The 26,069-nt window shown below is 42.5% G+C and overlaps 1 protein-coding gene across 4 annotated transcripts in view; it reads left to right on the top strand.

Moving 5' to 3' along the window:
• LOC132381494 (rho GTPase-activating protein 35-like) overlaps positions 1-26,069 on the top strand; it is a 207,648-nt gene that overhangs the window by 56,664 nt on the left and 124,915 nt on the right. For all 4 annotated transcript variants that reach the window (XM_059950936.1, XM_059950938.1, XM_059950935.1 and 1 more), the window contains one exon: positions 18,188-18,263. The gene's annotated coding sequence lies outside the window, so the exon portion shown is untranslated. The remainder of the gene's footprint in view (positions 1-18,187; positions 18,264-26,069) is intronic.

Below are 26,069 nucleotides of genomic sequence, written 5' to 3'. Positions count from 1 at the left end.
GCCATCGTCTCAAACTCAAACTGCAAGGCTTATTCAGTGTGGTGCCCAAGGCCCAGTCATTTTTGCAGCTTCACCTTCCACAATTAGGTTAGAAGAAACTGATGACGGTACAATGTCAATATCCGTGACAAATCTTTAATGCAAGGGCTCCCAAGCTGAGGTCCACAGGACCCCTTGCTTAACGGTACTGGTCCATGGCAAAAGCATTGGGGAAACCCCTGCTTTAAGGTGAAAAAGACCTTCCTTCCATCTAGGAAAAAGCAGCACTAAGGCTGATAAATGATAATGTTGCTGTCACAGAAGTGCCATGCAAAGTCATCTCCCAACAAGAACATTAGGTTAGACATTTGGTGACATTGCAATCAACTTCTTGGCCATTGCTATTGATTAGGAACTCCAGTGGATTGGTAACATTAATACTGTGCGGCTACAGGAACAGCTGTGATATTATGTGGTAAGGGACTCATTGTGACACAGCAAAAATGTTTTCTTCATCTATGACGTGCCAGTCAGGAGGATGTTGGAATATTTTCCTCTTTATTCATTGGACGCAGCTCCAACAGTTCTTGAGAGACTCTGCACCATCCAGGATAAGCAGCCTGTTTGATTGACAGTCTTCTACCAGCCAAAACATTTTTTTCCTCCACTGCTGCACCCAGGGCTGAAATCAGTAAATGCTCACAATATGCCCTGTAGTTATTTATTGAGGTTATGCAACGTCTCTTTATTTGCTCCTAAGGATGAGAAAAACAGTTTCATGTGAATGCCATCTTAAATGTCTTGTAGTTCCTTCATCCTGACCGGCTCAAAGTCCTTAGCTAACAAGCATTGTTCGAGTACCATCAAAAGATCTGCAACTCAGAATGGTTCATCACCATCTTCAGTGCCATTAGGGATGCAGTAAAAGCTGCTCTTGTTGACACATCTGGGGCATGGTAGCATGGTGGTTAGCACAACGCTTTACAGTACAGGCCCACGTTCAATTCCTACCACCGCAAGTAAGGAGTTTGTACGTTCTCCCTGTGACTGCATGGATTTCTTCCAGATTATCTGGTTTCCTCCAAAGACACACTGGTTGGAAGGTAAATTGTAAATTGCCGTATGATTAGCTAGGGTTAAATCTGGGACATAAAATACACTGCAGTTGCTGTGGTCAAAGCAACATGTACAACAAGCTGGAGGAACTCAGCAGGTTGGGCAGCATCCATGGAAATGAGCAGTCGATGTTTCGGGCTGAGACCCTTCGTCAGGACAGAAGTTTGGATGAAGGGTCTCGGCCTGTAACGTTTTCTGCTCATTTCCATGGATGCTCCCGACCTGCTGACTTCCTCCAGCTTGTTGTACGTGTTGCTTAAATCTGGGAATTGTGTGCCATGGCTTGAAGGGACGTACGTGGAAGGGTCTATTCCAGGCAGAGTGTAAGTTGTCAATCTCTCAACAAAGGGAATAAATTTACTGCTTGATGCCTTACTATGATGCTCTTAGGTCAGAATGTCCAGGCTTTCTCTATGAAGCTTTGGATAAGCCTTTGTTCTGTGCTGCAGGACAAAGGACACAAACTGAGTGCAGCTTCTTTAAGTTAGTTTTTATTGTAGGTGGAGCTTTCCATAACCTCTAGCCATACTTAATACTACCAATGATGAATATTGGAGCCAGAGGCTGTCAATTTCAATTATACTCATAATTTCCCTCCAGGACAATACTGAAATATTGTGGATGTATGGTACCTTCTGTATATTGTAATGAGGCTTTGAAATGACCTTCTTAAACCTCAAGTGCTCAAGTCAACAGTGGGCATTCACATTGTGAATACAAATGTCCGATCTCTTCAGTTTGTGTTACTAGCCTGCCTCTTTGCCTTTAGTTGGGTTTCATACTAACTGTAAAGTTAATCCATGTTTAGATACATGACCATATCACATTTGTTTGCTGTGATTTGTCTTACCCTTCTGTCACATGGTCACGCCCTTTGTGTAAAAGTCCTGCGATTTGTCTACTTGTCTGCTGTTCTAATTAAGATTTGATTGGAATGTGTGGAAACTGTCTGACAGCTGCACTTTTCTTCACCAGCCAATTCCGGCATTTTTTTTTTGAAACTCCAGCTACTTTAGCAGGACTTTAGGATCATGAACAGCGACCGTCATGCTTGTGGGAAATTCCATACTGAGTGTGAGCCAGTTATTTTAGTATGTATCAAAACTGAGCCAAACCAGTTTTTTTCGCATTGCATCCAGTTTCTAAACTAGTGCTTTGAATGGGGGCATTATTATCTGACCTGCTGCCTGAAGAATTGCCTCCTCTTCACCATTCCCCATTCCTGTTTCTCCCGGGCTTTCCCTTATCTCCTTACCTGTCCATCACCTCCCTCCGGTGTTCCTCCCCTGTCCCTTTCTTTCATGGTCTTTGATCATCTATCAGACTCCTCCTCTTCCAGCCCTTTATCTCTTTCGCCAATCATCTTCCACCTTGTACTACTTCGTGTCCTCTCCCCACCTTCTTACTGACTTCTGTTTCTTTCCAGTGCTGATGAAGGATCTCGGCCCAAATTACGTCGACTGTTTACTCTTTTCCATAGGTGCTGCCTGACCACCTGAGTTCCTCCAGCATTTTGTGTGTGTGTGTTGCTTTTGTCTCTGAAGAAATTAAAATTTTTTTTTTTAAATTTAGAGTAGAATGTTGCCTCGATTGGGGAGCATGCCTTATGAGAATAGGTTGAGTGAACTTGGCTATTTTTCCTTAGAGCGATGGAGGATGAGAGGTGACCTGATTCGGGTGCATAAGATGAGAGGCATTGCTCATGTGGATAGCCAGAGGCTTTTTCCCAGGGTTGAAATGGCTAACACAAGGGGCATAGCTTTAAGGTACCTGGAAGTAGGTACAAGGATAAGTTTTTCACACAGAGTGGTGGGTGCGTGGAATGCATTGCCAGCAAAGGTGGTGGAGGCAGATACATTAGGCTCTTTTAAGAGACTCTTAGCTAGGTATGTGAAGTTTTAAAAAAAGAGGGTTATGCGGTAGGGAAATTCTAGGCAGTTTCTAGAGTAGCTTATGTGGTTGTCAACGGGCCTGTAACGTGCTGTAGATTTCTGTGTTCTATGCAGCATGGTAACATTCCTCTGGTCTAATGAGCTTGCACTGCCCAATTACATCTATGTGACCAATTAACCTACTAACCAGTATGTACTTGGAAACCGGACCATGTGTTCACGGGGAGAAGGTACAAATGCTCAGACAGTGGTGGAATTGAACCCAGTGCTGTAATAGCATTATGCTAGCCACGAGTAGCAATTGTTTTACAGTACAGGAGCCTTCGGAAAGTATTAGGAATTTATTGGGCTGTCAAAAGCAATTCAGCATTTTTTGTGATGTTAGATTGCAAATTGCTAGGTTTATCAAATTGAGCTTCACAATTTTTCTAGCATTTCATCGTGACCTGTGACTTGTTAATCCAAAAGGATGTAGAAAGTTGTAAGAAATCAGAGGAACCAGATGACATTCTACCATGCAAAGATGACTAAAATTAAAGCTATTGTGACTTGTTGCTGTTCTAAATTAAGTTACTTGATTTGACAAAGTAAATTTCCTGCTGACAAGAGAAAATCTGCAGATGCTGGAAATCTAAGCAACGCACAAAATGCTGGAGGAACTCAGCAGGCCAGACGGCATCTATGCCCTGCTGAGTTCCTCTAGCATTTTGTGTGTTGTTTCAATTTACTGCTGTTCATTTTGGCATATTGGAATCTACTTGAGTGACATGTCCTGCAAAGCTTGATATTATACAAAAAAAGTAATTACCAGTATCGGTTGGGAGGTTTAACGCCAGTGAAAATTAAGTTTAAAATGGTTAGAATGAGCTATTGGACAAGGTAAAGGAGATGAACATATTCAAAATGCATTTGGCAGTTTAGAATAAAGTAAGGTTAATAATTTTCAGAGTTTTAAATCTCTTGAATTTAAACGTAATCAGAATAATTTATTAGCAGTATCATATGTCATAAAATTTGTTTTGCATCAGCTGTACAATGCAATTCATAAAAATATATTGTATTTTACAATTAAAATGAAATGGTGCAAAAGAGGAGTAGTGACATAGTGTTCATGAATTCGTGGACGGTTCAGAAATTTGATGGCTGAAGGGAAGAAATTCTTACTAAAATGTTAAGAATGGAATTTTAGACGCCTTTACTTCCTCCCTGTTTGGTAGTCTTGGAGGTTGAGAGTACTTAACGATGGGTGCTGTCTTCTGGATGTACCATCCTTTGAAGGTGTCCTCACTGGTGGGGAGGGTTGTGCCTGTGGTGGAGCTGGCTGAGATAACAATCCTGTGCATAGGAGCCTCCAAATTAGGCTGTGATGTAACCAGTCAGAATGCTCTCCACTGTACATCTATAGAAATCTGCTAAGTCTTCAGTGACGTACCAAAACTCCTCAAACTTCCATTGCGTCAATATGTTGGACCTAGGATAGATACTCCTGAGATGTTGACACACTTGATCTTGATGCTGCTCACCCTTTCCAGTGACGACCCTTCAGTGAGGACTGTTTTGTGTTCACCTGACTTCCCAGTCCACAGTCAATTCTCCGGTCTTGCTTAATGTTCAAGGGTACATTTAATGGCAGAGAAATGTTAACAATATACATCCTGAAATTCTTTTTCTTTGCAAATATTCATGAAAACAGAAGTGCCCTAAAGACTGAGAGACAGTTAAATGTTAGAACCCCAAAGCCCCCCAGCTCCCCCCCGGCAGAAAAGCAATGACCTTCCACCAGCAAAAAAGCATCAGCGCCCCCCCACGGAGCACTCAAGCGTGCAGCAAGGCATCAATAAAGACAGACTTGCAGTACCCCGAAGACTACTCATTCACCTGGTAATTCAAAATACCACAGGCTATCTCTCCCTAGTAAGGGAAAAAGAGGTGTCCGCATTTCACAATGAGAGGGGAAACATAACAAAGGACTCACCGATTAAGGATGTTAAAAGTCTGTTGCGTCACTTCTTCTAAGCTCTATGCCCAAAGACCTCAGGTTTCTGGCTATGCAACCAGCTTGCTGCTTCCAATCCTCCGTCTCCCGTGACACACCAGTTTCACGTGGTGGCACTGATCTCGAGTCCACCCACCTCCAGAGCCACGAAATCCCGCAACCCTGAAGGCGCGCTAGTCTTCTCGGCTGCATCCTTGGCATATTGAATGGTGGCCAGTCGTGAGATCCCAAGAGCGGGTCCCATTCCCATAAAGAACTGAAGTCAGAGTCTTCAAAAGAACCCTGAAATGGAAAGAGACATTGAAGGTAGAAATAGAGCTGTTTACAAAGATGCTAGCAAAGGAGTTGCCGTTAGGTGCCATCATTCTCCTTAGCACCACCTCCTTGTCCCTCAGCTGCTCCTTTTTCCTTGTTGAAGAAAAGGCCACTCAACCAACCAATCCATCGCACCAACTCATTGCCTTTTGAGTTGTGCCTAGCTACTTGGTCATAAGTGTAGAGAGCGCAGAGCAGTCAGCTAACCCTGCCTCCCGATAGTATGCTTCTGCTCCTCTTCGGTGAGGAGGAGACGTTGTTACTATTCCAAGCTGATGTCGTCCCTCGGTAAGGAAGTCAAGGATCCAGTTGTGTTAGCCCAGGTTTTGAAGCATGGTGCTGAATGTTGAGCTGTAATCAAAAGACAGCAACCTGATGAATGTATGGCTGTTGTACTTGAGTGATTTGTGCTCAAGTAGGATTTGGTTTGTGTTAAATACAAGAATAAGTATTCATTTGAAACTGGGTAGCACTGTGATGGAACTAGTGCTGCTGCTATAGCAACCCAGGTTGAATCCTTGCCCCGGTGTTGTTTAGGGTTTGCATGCTTTCCCTATAACCAGTTGTACCCAGGTTTACCCTGGTTTTACCCAGGTGTTCCCGTTTCCTCTTGTGTGTAAGGACCTGGTTTGTTTAATTGACCGTTGCACATTGCCCCTTGTATGTTGGCATGTGTTGGAAGTAGGGAGAGGAGGAGGGTCGATGCCACTTTATGCATGGGAGTGTGCTTTGGGGTTCTGATATTACTACCATTCTTTGGGATTTCTTGTTGTAGTTGTCTATAGAGAGTAATAATGTCAAGTTGTATACTGCAGACATTCTCTGAAATTAAATTGAACCTTTGAATCTGGTGGGGAAGGATTCAATTTATAGAAATGTGTGAAGAATGAAATAGGTCAGGGTATGACTAGTATAAAAATTCTAAGTTCAAAGACAGAAACAACCAATGTGCAAAACTAAATTAATACTGAGAACATGAGGTGTGGAGTCCTTGAAATTGATTCCATAGGTGGCAGTTGGAGTGAAATTATCCACACTGGTTCAGGAGCCTGATGGTTGAAGACACTGTTCCTGAACCTTGTGATGCAGGACCTATTGCTGCTGTAACTTGGTGGAAGTGAGAAAAGAGCATGGCCTGGATGGTGGGGCTTGATGGACTTGGGCTGTATCCATCACTTTTTGTAAGTATTTCTGTTCTTGGGCATTGGTGTTTTGATACTAGTCAGGATACTTTCCATTGTCCATCTATAGAAGTTTGTCGATGACCTGCTGAATCTGTGCAAATTTCTAAGAAAGTAGAGGCGCAACGTTGTTTAATGGCTGGTATTGTAGCGGTGTGCTACACGCAGCGCTAAAATTACGACACGGAGTCGGTAACTGCAGTCGAAGGAAAAAAACTTTATTCGAAAACTTCAGCCTCACTTTTAAGCCTCTGTCAACCGGCCCCCCATGGCGCAGAGGCTCCAAAGCTCTGTGCTCGCAAACCCCCATAGGCTATCTAATTGTGAGTCGGTTCGGATACGCCAGGAAATGGGTCGCCACAGTATGATCTTGTTAGGTTTAAAGGGCTTGTTTCTCTGCTGTATTTCTCTGAAGTAAATGATGTAGTGTCACAACGTAGCTACAGTTGCAAGAACCCTTTGCAATTACCTGTTTTTCATATTAATTATGCATAAAATGTGGTCTGATCTTCATCTGAGTCACAATAATAGACAAACGTAATCTGCCTAAACTAATAACACACAAACAATTGGACTTCTCATTTCTTTATTGAACACATTGTTTAATCTTTCACAATCTAGGTTGGAAAAAGAATGTGAACCCTTATATATTGTAACTGGTAGAATCTTTTTTAACAGCAATAACCTCCACCAAACGTTTCCTGTCGCTGCTGATCAGACTTGCACAGTAGTGAGTAAGATTTTAGACCATTCTTCCATACAAAACTGTCTCAGTTCATCAATATTTCTGGGATATCTTCCGTGAACAGCCTGCTTCAGGTCATGCCACAGCATCTCAATTAGGTTAAGGTCTCGACTCTGACTTGGCCATTCCAAAATGGATTTTCTTCATTTTAAACCATTGTGTTGAATTACTCTTGTGTTTTGACTCATTAGCTTGTTGTCTCATCCAGCTTCTATTAAGCTTCAGTGACGGACATTCTCCTGTAAAATGTCTTGCTACAACTTTGAATTCATTGTTCCCTTAACGATTGCAAGCTGTCCAGCCCTAAGGCAGCAAAGCAGCCCCAAACTATGATGCTCTTTCTACCATGCTTCAGAGTTGGGATGAGGTTTTGATGTTGGTGTGCAGTGCCCATTTTCTTCCAAACATAGCAATATACATTTCTGTCAGAATGTTCAACTTCTATCTCCTTTGTCCACAAACATCATCCCAGAAGGGTTGTGGAACATCCAGGTGGTATTTTGTAAACTTGAGACATAGAGCAACAGAGACTTTAGCAAGTTCCATAGATTTCTGCAGGTCTTTTGCTGTTACCCTTGAGTTCTTTTTCACCTCTTCAGCATTCATTGATTAGAACGCCTGACTCCAATTAGCTTTTGTGGAAGTCATTACCCCAGAAGTTCACATACTTTGTTGAACCTAGACTGTGATTTTTGAAATGATGTACTCAGCATTGATAAGAACAATTATAACTGTTTGCATGTTACTGTATTAGTTTAGGCAAATTGTGTTGGTCTATTATTGTGACTTGGATGAAGATCAGACCACATTTTATGAGTAATAAATGCAGAAAATCAAGTAACTGCAAAGGGCTCACAAAGTTAATTGCAACTGTAAGCTGAATGTTTTTAAATCCACTCTTGAAATTTCTGCTCACATATTTGCACTATAAGGAGGCAGAACTTTTAGAGATAGACCAGGGTTCCAAAGGCTCCATGGCATAAAAAGGTTGGAAAACCCAGAATTAACTATAAGGCCTAGGAGCAGAATTAGGCTATTCGACCAATTAAGTCTGCTTCACCATTCCATCCTGGTGTTATTTTTCCTGTTGACCCCATTCTCTTGCCTTCTCCCTGTAATCTTTGACACCCTGATTAATGAAGAACCTATCAAGCTTCGCCTAATGACTTGGCCTGTACAGCCATCCATGGCAAAGGATTCCACAGATTCACTACCTTCTGGCTTTTCAAGAAAAAAAAAATGTTTTCCTCACCTGTTTTAAATGGACGTCTCTCAATTCTGAGGCTATGCTCTCTGGTCCTAGACACACCCACTATAGGAACATCCACTCCATCCAGACCTTCCAATATTTTATAACTTTCAATGATATCTCCCCTTATTCTGCTGAACTTCTGCGAATACAGGTCCAGAGTCATCAAACACTCCTCGTTTGATATCCACTTCATTCCTGGGACTATTCTTATCCTCTTTTGAAGCCTTTCCAATGCCAGCACATACTTTCTTAGATAAGGGCCCAAAACTGCTCTCAATGCTACCCAAGTGTGGTCTGATGATTCCCTTATAAATCCTTATCGTTACATCTTTGCTTATGTATTCTAGGCCTCTCGAAATGAATGCTAACATTGCATTTGCCTTCCTTACTACTGACTCAACTTGCAAATTAACCTTTAGGAAATGGTGCATGAGGACTCCCAAGTCCCTCTGCACTTCTGATTTTTGACATTTCTCTCCATTTACAAAATTGACCATGCCTTTATTCCTTCCGGCAAAGTATATGACCATACACTTCCCTTTATTATATTCCATCTGCCTCTTCTTTGCCCATTCCCCAATCTAAGTCCTGCTGACTCCTGGCTTCCTCAACACTACCTGCCCTTTTGCCTATCTTTGTAAGGTCTGCAAAGTTGGCCTCGAAGTCATCGCTACCTTCATCCAAATCATTGACGTACAATTTTGCAAAGATTGTTCCCAACACTGACACCTGCGGAACACCTCTAGTCATCGACAGAGCCAGAAAGGATCTCCTTTATTCCTACTCTGCCTCCTGCTAGTCAGCCATTCTTTCATCCATTCTAGTACCTTTCCCATAATGCCATAGGCTTTTTATTTGTTAAGCAGCCTCAGGTGCAGCACTTTACTTTGTCTAGGCTGCCTATTGTTTTCTCAAAGAATTCAAACTGATATGTTAGGCAAGATTTCCCTGAAGGAAACAATGCTGTCTTTGGCCTATTTTATCACGTGCCTTCAAGTACCTTGAAACCATCCTTAATAATAGACCTCAACATTTTTCCAACCACTGAAGTACCTTTCTCCTGCCTCCCTCACTTCTTGGAGTGACATTTTCAATTTTCCTGTCCTCCAGAATCTAGTAATTTTCAAGAGATCATCACTAATGTTTTTGCAATCTCTTCAGCTATCTCTTCCAGAACCCTGGGGCGTAGTCCATCTGGTCCAGGTGACCTTCAGACTTCCCAGTTTCCTAAGTAACTTCTCCTTAATAATAGCAACAACACTCATCTCTGTCCCCTTATTCACTCGACTTCACTTAACCCCATTATTGAAATGTTCCCATAACCTATGGACTCTCTTCCAGGACTCTTCATTTCATGTTCCTGATACTTATTACTTATTTATTAATTATTATTTCTGTCATTTTGTATTTGAACAGTTTGTTGTCCTTTGCACACTGGTTGTGGTCTTAATGATTATATTATGGTTATTATTCTATTATGGATTTATTATTGTATATAGTGACATCTCTGTATTTTGATAATAAATTTATCTTGAACTTTGACATTCTCACATATCTGGCATTCTGTTCGCATCTTCCACAGTGAAGATTGATGCAAAGTACTCAAGTTCCTCTGCCATTTCTTTGTCCCCCGTTACTACCTCTCCATTGTCATTTACCAGCATTTTACTCCTTGTATATTTGAAAAATCTTTTTGTATCACTTATATTGGCTAGTGTACCTTCATATTTCTTTGGTTGCCTTCTGTGTTTTTTTTTTAAATCTTCCCAATCATCCAACTTCCCTCTAGTTTTTGCTCTATAAAATACCCTCACTTTTGTTTTTATGCTGTCTTTGACTTGTCAGCCATGGTTGCCTCATCCTCCCTTTAGTATACTTTCTTTCCTGTGCCTTCTGAATTTCTCCCAGCTAGTGTCCCCTTCCAATCAACTTTGGCCAGCTACTCCCTCGTGCCTCTTTACTCCATTGTAACACTGATACATCTGTCTTTATCTTTTCCCTCTCAAACTGCAGGGTGAATTCTATCATATTATGATCACTGTCTCCTAAGTGTTCCTTTGCCTTAAGCTTCCTAATCAAATCTGGTTCATTACACCCAATCCAGAATTGCTGTTCTTCTGGTGGGCTCAACCACCAGCTGCTCTTAAAAAGCCACCTCCTTGGCATTCTACAAATTGCTTCTCTTGGTATCCAGCATCAACTGGATTTTCCCAATCTTATCTGCAAATTGAAGTCCCTCATGATTATTACAACATTGCCCTTTTTCAATGCCGTTTCCGTCTCCTGTTATCCTGGCTACAGTTTGGTGGCCTGTAATAACTCCCATCAGGGTCTTTATAGCCTCGCAGTTTCTTAACTTACCCACAAGGATTCTAATCCAATCCTACATGACCTCTTTCTAAGGACTTGATTTCATTTTTTTACTGATAGATCTACTTACCCCATCTGCCTGTCTGCCTGCCTGTCCTTTCGATGCAATGCATATCTAGAACGTTAAGCTCCCAACTATGAACTACTTTCAGCCTCAGCTCTGAGATGCCCACAGCATCATACCTGCCATTCTCTTAACTGTTCTACAAGATCATCCACCTTATTCCATATACTATAGGAAGGATATCAGTAAGATTGATAGAGTGCAGAGAAGATTTACTGGGATGTTGCCGGGTCTTCAGGAGTTGAGTTACAGGGAAAGATTGAACAGGTTAGGACTTTATTCCTTGGAGCGTAGAAGAATGAGGGGGGATTTGATAGAGGTTTACAAAATTATGAGGGGTATAGACAGAGTAAATGCGAGTAGGCTCTTTCCACTTAGATTAGGAGAGATAAATACGAGAGGACATGGCTTTAGGGTGAAAGTGGAAGGTGGTGGGAGTGTGGAACGAGCTGCCATCTGACGTGGTAATTGGATAGATACATGGATGAAAGAGGTCTGGAGTGTTATGGACTGGATGCAGGTCAATGGGACCAGCAGAATAAAGTTTTGGCGCAGTCTAGAAGGGCTGAATGGCCTGTTTCCTATACTGTGTATTCAAATATAACTCCTTCAATCCTGTATTCATCACCCTTTCTGATTTTGCTCCCTGTTACTCCTACTGACTGTAATTTTGCCCTATCATCTGTCTGTCCATCTTCGCTGTCTCATTTCGTGCTTCATCTAGTTGTATACCAACTGCACCATCCTCAGCCCTACTACTGTAGTTCCTGTAACCCCGCTAAATTAGTTTAAACCCTTCCCAATAGCTCTAGCAAACCTGCCGCAAGGTTATTGGTCCCCTTTGGGTACAGGGGTTAACTGCCCTTTATCGTACAGGTCACTCCTTCCCCAAAGGAGATCCCATTGATCCAGAAATCTGCAGTCCTGTCCCCTGCACCAATTCCTCAGGCACACATTCATGCACTGCCTACCCTTTCCCTCTCTTGATAGGTCACTCGGACTTATCTCCTGAAACTTGGGAGTTAAATGGAGGTGGTAACCCCTATCCAGCACCTCCTCATTTTCCGTGTGTGCTGAAGCTCATCCAACTGCATCTCCAGTTCCTTAAATGGATCTCAATGCACTTTGTGCAGATATATTTATCAAGGAGACTGGAGGTCTGCCACATGTCCCACAACTCACATAAGGAATGTAACACTACATCTAGGCCCATTCTAAGTGCACAAGCAATGTACTAACAGAAAAAAAACTTACTAAAAACTTTGTGGCTTCCATCTGTGCTTGCCCAAATCTGTTTCGCCAAAGCAGGACCACTCTAACAATGCCCCACTCCAACAGTGGCCACTCCGCTTCCAACTCCTTTCTGGTTGCCACCTGCCGAGGGGGAGAAAGCTGAAAAGCAGCTGAGCCACCTCTTGCGCTGATTGCCCCCTGCCGAAGGAAAATAAATTCTCTTGATTGATGTTTGTTGATTATAAACCTAAAAGAAGATTAATTATGAATATTGTGTTTCCTGGTTTGTGGTTTTAAATTTTAATTACTTTGATTGTAAAAGTTTGCTTATCACCATAATTTGTTGTCATCTCAAGTGCACTCTCCAGTGTTTGACAATGGATTTGGGCATAAACCTAATTTGTCAAACTACACTTTAGACAAAAGCTAAGAACAAAATATTCAGTTGTGTATTTAATTCTGTTAGTGTCTGTGAAAGAACACAAGATGTAGACAATTTAGATGTGGACTTTTCAGAATAGAAACACCCCTCCCAATTTTTAGCCCAATCAAGGCTATATATATATTCTTTTCCTGATCTTTTCTGTTCCTGAACTTATGTCAGATTTTATTTTCACTTTTTACATTTGTAGTTTTATTTTTACCCTTACAACATTTGTCACACGTCAGGCAAGGACATGATGGTAGTTACAGCGCTGTCTTAGTGGTTATGTCAGGAATAATAAGAGGTGATAAATTAAGAATGTGACACGAGAAGGAAATTGGTTCTAAGTGCCATTTTTCATGCACTAAGTAACCCCAGTGAGAATACTTGTCTACATGCATCCTGGTTCTGAAAGACTGCCAATTTTCAATGAGTTCTGTTTTTTTCCTTGTGATAGAGCATGCTCACTAGTAATACTGTTTTACATAGACATAATAGATCTCAAGTATCAGATTTTTTTTGAGGTGAGGATTTCTCTTTTCATACAAATTGCCCATGAGAGTTGCAGGGTCTGGAGGACCTGAGTTATAAGGAAAGATTGAGTAGGTTAGGACCTTATTCCTTGGAACATAGGGGATTGAGGGAAGATTTAATAGAGGTATACAAAAATTATGAAGGTTTAGATTGGGTAAATGCAGGCAGGCTTTTTCCACTGAGGTTGTGTGGGACTATAAACTGGAGGTTAAGGGTGGAAGGTGAAAAGTTTAAGGGGAAGATAAGGCGAAACTTCTTCACTCAGAGGGTTGTGAGTGTGGAACGAGCTGTCAGCGCATGCGAGCTTGATTTCAATGTTGAAGAGAAGTTTGGATATGTACGTGGGTGGTAGGTTATTTGGAGGGCTGTGTCCTTGGTGAAGGTTGATGGGAGTACGTGGTTTAAATGGTTCGGCGCGAACTAGGTGCAACAAAGGACCTGTTTCTGTGCTGTACTTTTCTACGATTCTGTTTTCGTTTAGACTATCAAGTTACATTTGCACATAAGATTGAGAGCTTAAATAATCTGACCTGCTCTTTCCTTAACTGAATTAGATTGAATGTCCCCATCATGCCATTTTTCTTGTTTTTTTTCCCTTCTATAAAGAAAACTGCACTTCACAGCTTTCCCTCCTGAGTTCAGGTGGTGTACAATAACCGTCATGGACAATTTTTTTTTGAAGTTTTGTGCCTGTAAATTTCTTTTGTTATTGAATAGCTGCATTGAAATATCACCTTATTCCACTGATGGAACTGGAGTAAGTGCAAATCCCCCGTTGCTGAAGAGACCCCACAGCCAAGAATAATTTATCATATATACAGGCTGTCTGAGCATAATTGAGTTCTTTATATTGATCCGTGAAACTATTAATGCTACTCTGATGTAATTTTTTTTTACCATGCAGCACGGACAATGGCTTTGATGGCGAGCTAGTACTTTACAAGGAGTTTCTCCATTGTCAACGTTGGTGTTTAGTCTTATGCTAATGAGGCCTGCAGGATTAATCGCATCATAATTAGACTTCGTGTAACTGAAATGTTTCAATGTTAAATGTACTCAAGATTCCACTTGAACACTGCTATGTGGAATTAATTTTTCTGAAATGCCAAAATGAAACCACCTTGGTGATTTAAAAGCATTGCTAATACCAGCCGTTCATGCAGAGAAGTTTTTGGGTTTATTTGCAAATTGTGCTCACTAAATATCACTGCCTTGCAGCTTGTAGGAACTGTGTACTTAACGTTAGCTCCATGTTATGGTCGTACATCTTCAGCAATAGTCTGGTCAGGACTGCCCTGATCTTTCATTATGATGGGGCACTAAAAATTGCTCTTGCAGACGAAAGATGGATGTCACAGTAGCTTAGTGGTTAGCACAACGCTTTACAGTACCAGCGACTTGGGTTCATTTCCCTCCGCTGTGTGTGAGGAGTTTGTATGTTCTCCCTGTGACTGCTCGGGTTTCCTCTGGGTGCTCTGGTTTCCTCCCACGGTCCAAAGATGTACCGGTTGATAGGTTAGTTGGTCATTGTGAATTGACCTGTGATTAGGCTAGGATTAACTCAGGAGATTGCTGGGTGGAGTGGCACAAAGAGCCTGTTCTCCACTGTACCTCAATAAATAAATAAATAACCAGAGTTTTAGGTAACTGCAACATTACTTACAAACCTGTATGTGAAAGTGAATTGTTTGGAACAAGACAGAAACATCTGATCAGAACCATCTTGGGTCAGAGGTCATGTCTGATTGTGGAAATTGTATTTTGTAATGTTGAGTTTTTAGAGGTTACTGTTCTTATTTAACTTGCAAGCTTAATATCATCAAATATTAATGATATTGTGAACATATTTAATTGTCATTGTCATATAACCAATGGATGGGTTTGTTCCAGTGATCAGAATGTAATTGTCCAAGTTTGCATTAACAATCCTCTGAAGATTTCTATCAACTTGTTGCAGGGTTGTAGTACTAAGTGGAGAGGAGTGGTACCTTTGCTGTAGAAGTGATGAAGTCTGAGGGCACGGGTATGAATGCACAGATCAAAAAAAACATTTCATTGTTTACATCCATGATGCCTCTGGTGAACCATTGCGATGTGATGCAGGCTGCTTACAAAACTTCACAATATACTTCTGAACAATACACTGCCCACAATTTCCCTTTAAGCAATGGACTTTTGAACTATCTTAATGAACTAGTGATTTTACGGTCTTCTTGTGGACTTGGCAGTACTAATCCCCAAGCGGGTAGGTACAACACCTTTACGTGAACATAGGTACACCACAGCAAAAAGAGATTGAGGAGAGGAGGACCTCAAACCAGACTGAAACCGTGAGGAATGAAACTCCCTCTACCTAGTATCTTGTTAGCAAATGAACAATCACTGGAGAAGATGACTGAGGACCAAAGGGGAAAGTTTGCTGTGCCAGTGGGAAATGAGGAGTTGCTGTGTTCTGTGTTTCACGGCGATATGACTCACTTCAGACTCGCTGGATATGAGTGCTTCTCAATACTAATTATGGATGGATTCTAATTACACTGGTTATTCGGAGAAGGCAAAAGGGTGGTGGGGGAGGGGGGTGTCTATGGAAACCTGCCTCAATGACTATCATCCAGTAGCACTTTCATGGACTGTGATGAAGTGCTTTGAGAGGTTGGTGATGAAACGTATCAATTCCTGCCTGGGAGGTGACTTGAATCCGCTCCAATTTGCCTACCGTCACAACAGGTCAACAACAGGTGTCATTGGATTGGCTCTTTTCACTCAACCCTGGTACATTTGTACAGTGAAGATGCACACATCAGGATGCTCTTCATTGACCACAGCTCGGCATTCAATGCTATCAGCCCCTCAAAACTAATCAATGTTTCAAGTCCTAGGCCTCAATACCTCCTTGTGCAGTTGGATCCTCACTTGCAGATCCCAGTTAGTTTGGGTAGGCAACAACATCTCCACAATCTTCCTCAGCACAGGTGTACTGCAAGGCTATGTGCTTGCTTGCTTTATACTTAGGACTGTGAGGCTAAACAACTTAAGTTTGCTGATGATGCCACTGTCGCAGGTTAAATCAAAGGTGATGAATTGGCATGTAGGAGGGAGATTGAAAATTTGGCGGAGTGGTGCCACAGCTCTTGCTCACTGTCAGCAGGACCAAGGAAATAATTATTGTCATGAGGAAGAGACTGGAGGACCATGAGCCAGTCCTCATCAGCCAATCAGAGGTGAAGGTGGTCAGCAAGTTAAGAGGATCCTGTTCTGGGTCCAGCATCCAAATGCTATTATGAAGAGAGCATGGCAACACCTCTACTTCCTAAGAAGTTTGCAAAGATTTGGCCTGACATCTAAAACTTTGACAAACTTCTATAGATGAGTGGTGGACAGTATATTGATTGGTTAAATCACAGCCTGGTATGGAAACACCAATTCCCTTGCATGGAAAAAGTCTACAAAAAGTAGTGGATATGGCTTAGAGAATCACGGGTAAAGCCCTCCCCACCATGAGTACATCTGTACGGAGTGCTGTCTCAAGAAAGCAGTATTCGTATCAAGGACTCTACTATCCAGGCCGTGTTCTTTTTCATTGCTGCCACCTGGAAGAAGGTAGAGAAGCCTCAGGACCCACACAATCAGGTTCAGAACCAGTTGGTACCTTTCTGCCAGGAGGCATTTCAACCAGAGGTATAACTTCACTCAATTTTACTTGCCCCATCACTGAACTGTTTCCACAACCTGTGGGCTCCACCTTGAAGGAATCCACATCTCATTTTTGTATTTGCTGTGATTACTTGCAAGAAAATGAAACTCGGGGTCCTTTGATAATAAATTTACTTTGAACTTTTTTAGGTCACAAAACCATAAGTGTAAATAGGGTCTTTGGATTCATTTCTCGAACAGGAATTTGGAACCAGAGAACGTGTGCCAAAGTTGTGTGGGACATTTTTGGTTCATTTTTATGGGACTGAGTACAAAAGTAACTTGAACTAAAAGATTTCAGAGGCACAGAATCTTTGATTAGCCTTTACAGTAATGCTTTTGCCAGGTTTATTAAAAAAGTGATGTGGGAATAGCTGTCAGGGTAGGTGAGTTGTCAGAAGAATTGTTTTGTGTTAATGACTACGATTAATTGCTTTTGGAGTACAGTGGGAGCCTTGCTCGATAATGACCGAAAAATTGGAAGGCTAATTGAGCAGAGAAATGGGTCATTCAGCCTATCAAATCTGCAATAAATCCATTGCATGTTGTATTTCACAATCTCTTTCCCTATTGTGACCTTCCAACCTTATACAATTGTTCAGTAACATTCTGCCACACAACTGCAATACAGATCTTATATACATGTACTGTGTTAAATAATTTGTGCAAAAATAAAAATAAAGTCCATTCAGAAATGGAATGGCAGAGGGAAGAAGCTATTCCTGAATTATTGTCTGCTTTCTGGCTTCTGTACTTCCTGATGGTAGCAATGAGAGCAAAGCATGTCCTGGGTAACTGGGGTCCTTAATGATGCTGCCTTCTTGAGGAAAGGAGGGCAGAACTTGGATTTTAAAATGTAATTCAAAATTTAACATTTGGATTGTAATGCAGAAATAAACTTGGTACTGTGTCTTAGATATCTGTGTGTTCTTGCTTTAAATGTTAATAAAAAAAAGAAGGGATACAAAATCATTCAAGGGTATAGAAAGAGTAAATGCAAGCAACTTATTTTCCACTGAGGCTGGGTGAGACTACAAATGGGTTAAGAGTGAAAGGTGAAAATTTTAAGGAGGACCAAGGGGGGAAGCTTCTTCACGCAGAGGGTGGTGAGAGTGTGGAATGAGCTGCCAACGCAAGTGATGCATGCGAGCTTGATTTCAATGTTTAATAGAAGTTTGAATAGGTATGTGGATGGTAGGGGTATGGAGGGCAATGGCCCTGGTGCAGGTTGCTGGGAGTAGGTAGTTTAAATGACTCGGCACAGACTAGATGGAAGGACTAAAGGGCCTGTATCTGTGCTGTACTTTTCTATGACTCTAAACATTTTTTGTAGTATTTGAAAGGCAATACCAGTTTCACCTTCAGCACTGATAATCTCTCTCCTGTTTTCCAGCATGAAATTCACCATAATGAGAAGATGATGATTGGTGAATAGACGTCATAGAGACAGTCACAGATTGAGAGTAAAGGTAATACACGTGCATTTTGTGCTATTTATGGAATCTTGTGCTGTTGAGTGTTTTTGTCCTTGCTATTTAATGTGCCTAATCGCTCAGTAATTATATTTAACCATAAGAAGGAATGCATGTGATACTAAAACATTGTCATTTTTTCCAAAATTTAGGAAAATGCAGTCTTTGTTTAAACACCATGTAAACTATTTTTTAGTTTACTCTGCTCTTTTAATCAGACTACTTGTGCATTCTGGGTTGGTGGGGTGGAGATGTATCTCTACCAAAGGAGGTGCAAGGAGCTCCTTCCCTCTGCTTTCCTACAGGCCATCCTTGGACAGGGTGTAGCATCTGTTTAGCTGCTCTTCTCTCCCCCTCCCCCCCCCCTCCCCGATAATGGTCACGTGAACCCATGGAGGCAAGTGGTGGACGGTCGTATGAGCAGCCGGTGCAGATCACAAGCCCTGGTGATGCGACCACTGATGCCAGGCAGACAATCTCTGAAGAGTATTGATAATGGCTGGGGTCAGCCGGCTTGTAAAGATACTGTCCAGAAGAAGGCAATGGCAAACTACTTCTGTAGAAAAGTTTGCCAAGAATAATCATGGTGATGAGACACGATGCATAGTGATGTCAAACAACATGGAACCTTGGGAGCAAGCAAACTCATGCATTGCAATATGTGCTTCTCAGGTGTTTTATTGAACAGAAATGGTGGGACACTTCTAGACTCCCATAGCTATCTTGACCATACCTTTGCAGCACACACCATGGAAGAAAGGGAAGGGGTGGGAGCACAAGAGGGAGGTGATGTGTCAGTAAGGAGATTCCCTCATCTCCTTACTTGCCCATCATCTCCCTCTGGTGCTCCTGCCCCTTCCCTTTCTTCCATGTTCTTATATCCTCTTGTAACAGATTCCCCCCTGTAACAGATTCCCCCCTGTAACAGATTCCCCCCTTTTCCAGACCTTTATCTCTTTCATCTATTGGGTTCCCAGATCTTTACTTCACCTCCTCCTCCTCTCCCGGTTTCACATCACCTGCCACCTTGCACTACTTCCCTCCCCTCCCCACCTTACTCTGACTTCTCTTTTTCCAGTCCTGATGAAGGGTCTCGACCTGAAACGTCGCCTGTTTACTCTTTTCCATCGATGCTGCCTGGTCTGCTGAGTTCACCAGCACATTGTCTGGCTGTGTGTTGCTGAAGAATTCCAGCAGAATTTCTTGTATTTATGTTGATCTGAAGAGTTAGGTTGACATTTGTCAACATGAGGGAATTTGATGAAAATGAAGGTAATATTCTGAGGGACAGTTATGGGAAGTGGAATGGGCAGAGGTGGGCCTGGCCATTGTTGGTGTATGGGCAGCATTGTCAGTGTAAATGATGGAACAATTGGGACAATGGTATGAATTTTCAGAAACTGCAGGGAAAATAGTCACCATATCATATTTTCTGGCTTAATGGCAGAGATCCTTGAAATTGGGAAATTGAGAAAATGCTATGGGGAGAGGGTGGGGGCTAAAGGTGGGCTATGTGAATGTTGGAAGCAAGCTTGATGTTTTCCTCTGTTTTAGGACAAGAACAGCACAGTTGATAGTTTTCAGTGTAGCAAAGGTGAAAAAACAAAGGATGTTCCAAAGATACAATAAAGACCTGTAAGAGCTTCCATTGCAAAATCTTTAATTTGGAGGAAGCAAGCAGAGTTTTCAGTGTGGAAGGGAACAAGCTTTTGGCTTGGTGAGTCCTTGGTGATTGTCAAGGACCCATTTATGCAAGTCCTACACTGGTCCGATTTTATTCCTCTGTTATCAAAGTAAGCTGCAGAGTGCTGCAAAATTAGTCAGCTGCATCACAGGTACTAGCCTTTATGGAATCCAAGACATCTTCAAGGAACGATGCCTCAAAAAGGTGGCATCCATCATTAAAGACCTCCACTAGGACATGCCCATTTCTCATTGCTACTATCAGGAAGGAGGTATGGGAGCCTGAAGGTGCACACTCAGCAATTCAGGAACAGTTTCTTCCCCTCTGTTATCCCATTTCTGAATAGACATTGAACCCATGAACACTATCTCACTACAAAACACTGCAGATGCTGTGGTCAAATCAACACTTACAAACAAGCTGGATGAACTCAGCAGGTCGGGCAGCATCCGTTGAAATGAGCAGTCAAAGGATTGCTCTGTTGACAAAGGGTCTCGACCCGAAACATTGACTGCTCCTCCAGCTTGTTTGTACTATCACACTACATTTTTATTTCCAATTTTGTAAATTTATTTTAACTATTTAATATACTGTACACATACATACTTTAATTCAGTTTTTTTCTATATTTCCCATGTATTGCTTTGTACTGCTGCCACAAAGTTAACACATTTCACAACATATGCCAGTGATATTAAACCTGATTCTGATATCACCACCTCCCCCTGACTTTACCACTTAGCTCCACTTCTGGGCAGTGTACAGCAGCCAGTTAAACCGACGCATGTCTGGAATGTGGGAGGAAATGGAAGCAGCACTTTGAGGAAACACTTGGCAGAACTCTTACATTCCACACTAAGCATTGGAGATTGGGATTCAACTTGGGCCATTGGATTTCCTAGTTGTGCTGTTAAGGATAAGACTGCCTCAGTACAAGATGAAACTGGAGCTCTCAGATGGTGGGATTTGGAGTTGTAAAAGGAATGAATGAAAGGAGACAGAGGATTGGGAAACCGGAATTTGTTAAAGATTGTGGAGGGCAGTGGAGGGGATTTACAGATATCAGGAGGAGGAGGATGTATAGGATAGAAAATGGGCAATATCTCACTTTGGAAGGACTGTTCTTAAGGCAGGAATAGTGGCGTAACTGTGGGCACATGTGGCTCAGGGAAGTCTGGGGTAAGCTTGCAATTAAAGCTCTTGCAAGTCTTCAGAACTCTCTGTTCCAGAGTAAGCTCCAAAATTTCCGAAATCTGATTACTTTCCTGTGACGTTGAGGTGCGCACAAGTTAATTGCTATGGTATAATTGCAACGTCTGTTGTGAAAGAGAGTCCCTCCTGGATGCGACAGCAAAGATTCAAGGATTGATACTGGCCACTTGTGCATTGCTTTGTTTTGAGGGAATAACAGCCAAAGACTGGATGACATTACTGAGGATTTTTCTCATTGTGATTGCAGCTCGGTGAACGATGTGCTAAGTTTGATAAAGCGCAATGGCAGAGCAACCAGCATCATTAATACTTAATGTTGTGTTGCACCCCTGATTCCAGGGCTGCGTAAATCATCAGAAAAGGAATGTTGCTGTAGCTCTGTAGATTTCTAGGATCGCTGAAGATGTCCAACTCCTTACGGAGTTGTCAGGTTAACAGATGAAATTAATGAAGGCTGTTGGAAGGAAAACTAAAGGGACAGGTTAGAGCTGTTACGTGTGGCAGGATCTGAAACCTGAAAGAGAATGTGGATATGCCCAGTAGATCAGCCAGAGTCTAACTATCTCTAATAAGAACAAAGGCAAAGCACATTATGTGAAGTTGTTGATCATGATATGGTAACAAATGGTTGTAACGTGTTCAGATGGAGGTCAAAATGCTATTTTCAAGCTTACATTGGGCCTTATTGAAGCAGTGCAAGAAGACCCAAGCACTGACGCACCATTCGCCAGAAAAAGCGGGCTCTCCCAATGGCCACCCATTTCAATTCTTCTTCGCATTCCAATTTCAACATGCCAGTCCATGGTCTCCTACTACCATGATGAGGCCACACTCAGATTGGAGGAGCAACACCTTATATTCTGACTGGGTAGCCACCAATCTGGCGGCGTGAGCATTGATTTCTCGAACTTTTGATAATCGTCCCCCTCCCCACCATTCCCCATTCCTGTGTCCCCCTCTCACCCTATCTCCTTACCCACCCATCACCTACCCCTGGTGCTTCTCCTCCTGCCCTTTCTTCCCTAGTTGTCTGCCCTCTTCTATCAGTTTCCCACCTCTCCAGCTTTTTATCGCTTTCACTATTTGACTTCCCAGCTCTTTATTTCACGCCCTCCCCCTCTCCTGGTTTCACCTATCACCTGCCATCCTGTACTACTACTTCCCCTCCCTCCACCTTCTTACTCTGACTTCTCTGCTTTCTTTCCAGTCCTGATGAAGGAGCTTGGCTCAAGGCATCGACTGTTTACTCTCTTCCATGAGAAGCTGCATGGCCTGCTGAGTTAGAACATAGAACACAGAAAATCTACAGCACATTGCAGGCCCTTCAGCCCACAATGTTGTGCTAACCATGTATAATCTACTGTGAAAGCTGTCTAGAATTTCCCTACTGCATAGCCCTCTTTCTCTAAGCTCTGTTTACCTATCTAAGAGTCTCTTAAAAAACCTTATTGTATCCGCCTCTACCACCTTCACTGGCAGTGCATTCCATGCATCTACCACTCTGTGTGGAAAACTTACAATAGACAATAGGTGCAGAAGTAGACCATTTGGCCCTTCGAGCCTGCACCGCCATTTTGAGATCATGGCTGATCAATCACTATCAATACCCTGTTCCTGCCTTGTCCCCATATCCCTTGATTCCCCTATCCATAAGATACCTATCTAGCTCCTTCTTGAAAGCATCCAGAGAATTGGCCTCCACTACCTTCTGAGGCAGTGCATTCCAGACCCCCACAACTCTCTGGGAGAAGAAGTTTCTCCTTAAATCTGTCCTAAATGACCCATCCCTTACTCTCAAACCATGCCCTCTGGTACCGGACTCTCCCAGCATCCGGAACATACTTCCTGCCTCTATCTTGTCCAATCCCTTAATAATCTTATATGTTTCAATCAGATCCCCTCTCAATCTCCTTAATTCCAGCATGTACAAGCCCAGTCTCTCTAACCTCTCTGTGTAAGACAGTTCGGACATCCCAGGAATTAACCTCGTGAATCTACGCTGCACTTCCTCTACAGCCAGGATGTCCTTCCTTAACCCTGGAGACCAAAACTGTACACAATACTTCAGGTGTGGTCTCACCAGGGCCCTGTACAAATGCAAGAGGATTTCCTTGCTCTTGTACTCAATTCCCTTTGTAATAAAGGCCAACATTCCATTAGCCGCCTTCACTGCCTGCTGCACTTGCTCATTCACCTTCAGTGACTGATGAACAAGGACTCCGAGATCTCTTTGTATTTCTCCCTTACCCAACTCTACACTGTTCAGATAATAATCTGCCTTCCTGTTCTTATTCCCAAAGTGGATATCCTCACACTTATTCACATTAAATGCCATCTGCCAAGTATCTGCCCACTCACCCAGCCTATCCAAGTCACCCTGAATTCTCCTAACATCCTCATCACATGTCACACTGCCACCCAGCTTAGTATCATCAGCAAATTTGCTGATGTTATTTTTTATGCCTTCATCCAAATCGTTAACATAAATGGTAAACAGCTGTGGTCCCAAAACTGAGCCCTGTGGCACCCCACTAGTCACCACCTGCCATTCCGAGAAACACCCATTCACCGCTACCCTTTGCTTTCTATCTGCCAACCAGTTTTCTATCCATGTCAATGTCTTCCCCCCCGATGCCCTGAGCTTTGATTTTACCCACCAGTCTTCTATGTGGGACCTTATCAAATGCCTTCTGAAAATCGAGGTACACTACATCCACTGGATCTCCCCCATCTAACTTCCTGGTTACATCCTTGAAAAACTCAAACAGATTAGTCAAGCATGATTTACCCTTGGTAAATCCATGCTGGCTCGGCCCAATCCTATCACTGCTATCTAGATATGCCACTATTTCATCCTTAATAATGGACTCTAGCATCTTTCCCACCACCGATGTCAGGCTGACAGGTCGATAGTTCTCTGTTTTCTCCCTCCCTCCTTTTTTTAAAAAGTGGGATAACATTAGCCATTCTCCAATCCTCAGGAACTGGTCCTGAATCTAAGGAACATTGGAAAATGATTACCAATGCATCTGCAATTTCCAGGGCCACCTCCTTTAGTACCCTAGGGTGCAGACCATCTGGACCTGGGGATTTGTCAGCCTTCAGTCCCATCAGTCTACTCATCACTGTTTCCTTCCTAATGTCAATCTGTTTCATTTCCTCTGTTACCCTATGTCCTTGGCCCATCCATACATCTGGGAGATTGCTTGTGTCTTCCTTGGTGAACAGATCTAAAGTACTCATTAAATTTTTCTGCCATTTCTCTGTTTCCCATAATAATTTCACCCAATTCATTCTTCAAGGGCCCAACATTGTTCTTAACTATCTTCTTTCTCTTCACATACCTAAAAAAGCTTTTGCTATCTTCCTTTATATTCCTGGCTAGCTTGCATTCGTACCTCATTTTTTTTCTCCCCGTATTGTCTTTTTAGTTAAGTTCTGTTGTTCCTTAAAAACTTCCCAATCATCTGTCCTCCCACTCACCTTAGCTCTATCATATTTCCTTTTTTTTTTAATGCTATGCAATCTCTGACTTCCTTTGTCAACCACTGTGGCCCCTTTCCCCCCCTTTGAATCCTTCCTTCTCTGGGGGATGAACTGATTTTGCACCTTGTGCATTATTCCCAAGAATACCTGCCATTGCTGTTCCACTGTCTTTTCTGCTAGGATATCTATCCAGTTAACTTTGGCCAGCTCCTCCCTCATGGCTCCATAGTTTCCCCTGTTCATCTGCAACACTGACACCTCTGAGCTGCCCTTATCCTTCTCAAATTGCAGATAAAAGCTTATCATATTGTGATCACTACCTCCTAATGGCTCCTTTACTGCGAGATCACTTATCAAATCCTGTTCATTACATAACACTAAATCCAGAATAGTCTTGTCCTTGGTCGGCTCTCGTACAAGCTGTTCCAAGAATGCATCCCGTAGGCACTCTACAAACTCCCTATCCTGTGGTCCAGCACCAACCTGATTCTCCCAGTTCACCTGTATTTTGAAATCCCCTGTAACTACTGCGACATTACCTTTGCCACATGCCAATGTTAACTCCCTATTCAACTTGCACCCAATATCCAAGCTACTGTTTGGTGGCCTGTAGACAACACCCATTTGGGTCCTTTTGCCTTTACTGTTCCTCAGTTCTATCCACACAGATTCTACTTCTCCTGACCTTTTGCAAAGGACTGAATCTCATTCCTCACCAACAGGGCCACCCCACCCCCTCTGTCCACATTTCAGTCCCTACGATAGCACGTATACCCTTGTACATTCATTTCCCAGCCCCCTTATACCTGCTTCCAAGCACCTTAAAACTATGCTCCCTCATGTTAGCCATTTCAGCTCTGGGGGAAAAAGCAATATCCTCCAGCATTTCAGATCCGTTGTCACAAAATGTGTCTGTAACTCCGCACCCTTCAGATTACCAGGAGACCTACAGTAGTACTGTAACGGGAGTAGGTGCAAATACTATCACAATGAATAGATAACTGTGATGGCCAAGAAATATATATCTGAGTCACGGAATTATCAAGTTGGGAATGGGGGGTGGGGCAGAAGAGGGGAGCATCAACTGGAAGCCCAATCACTCCTGGGGTATGAACCTCTTAAAACAGTCACCCGATCAGCTGTTGGTATCTCCACTATGGAGGCCACTCATGTTGAGCACCAGATGGACTGCGCATTGGAAGCGATGCTAGCAACACATGCAAACTAATTGCTGTTTCACCTTAAAGGCAGGGGTTCCCAACCTGTGGTCTACAGACCCCTCTGTAGGAGCCTTGTTCAATTTCTGATACTTGGGGTTCTTCTGGGAGTCAAAAATGGCAAGCAGTCTTCATTCCGAGATTTCATTTTGTTTCAGAGTACTATCATATAGATACTAAGCAAACTAATGAAATGCTGAGAAA

Source organism: Hypanus sabinus, chromosome 26 (assembly GCF_030144855.1).
Source record: "Hypanus sabinus isolate sHypSab1 chromosome 26, sHypSab1.hap1, whole genome shotgun sequence".
In the NCBI taxonomy this organism is placed as follows: Eukaryota; Metazoa; Chordata; class Chondrichthyes; order Myliobatiformes; family Dasyatidae; genus Hypanus; species Hypanus sabinus.
This window is presented reverse-complemented; position numbering and strand designations above follow the sequence as displayed.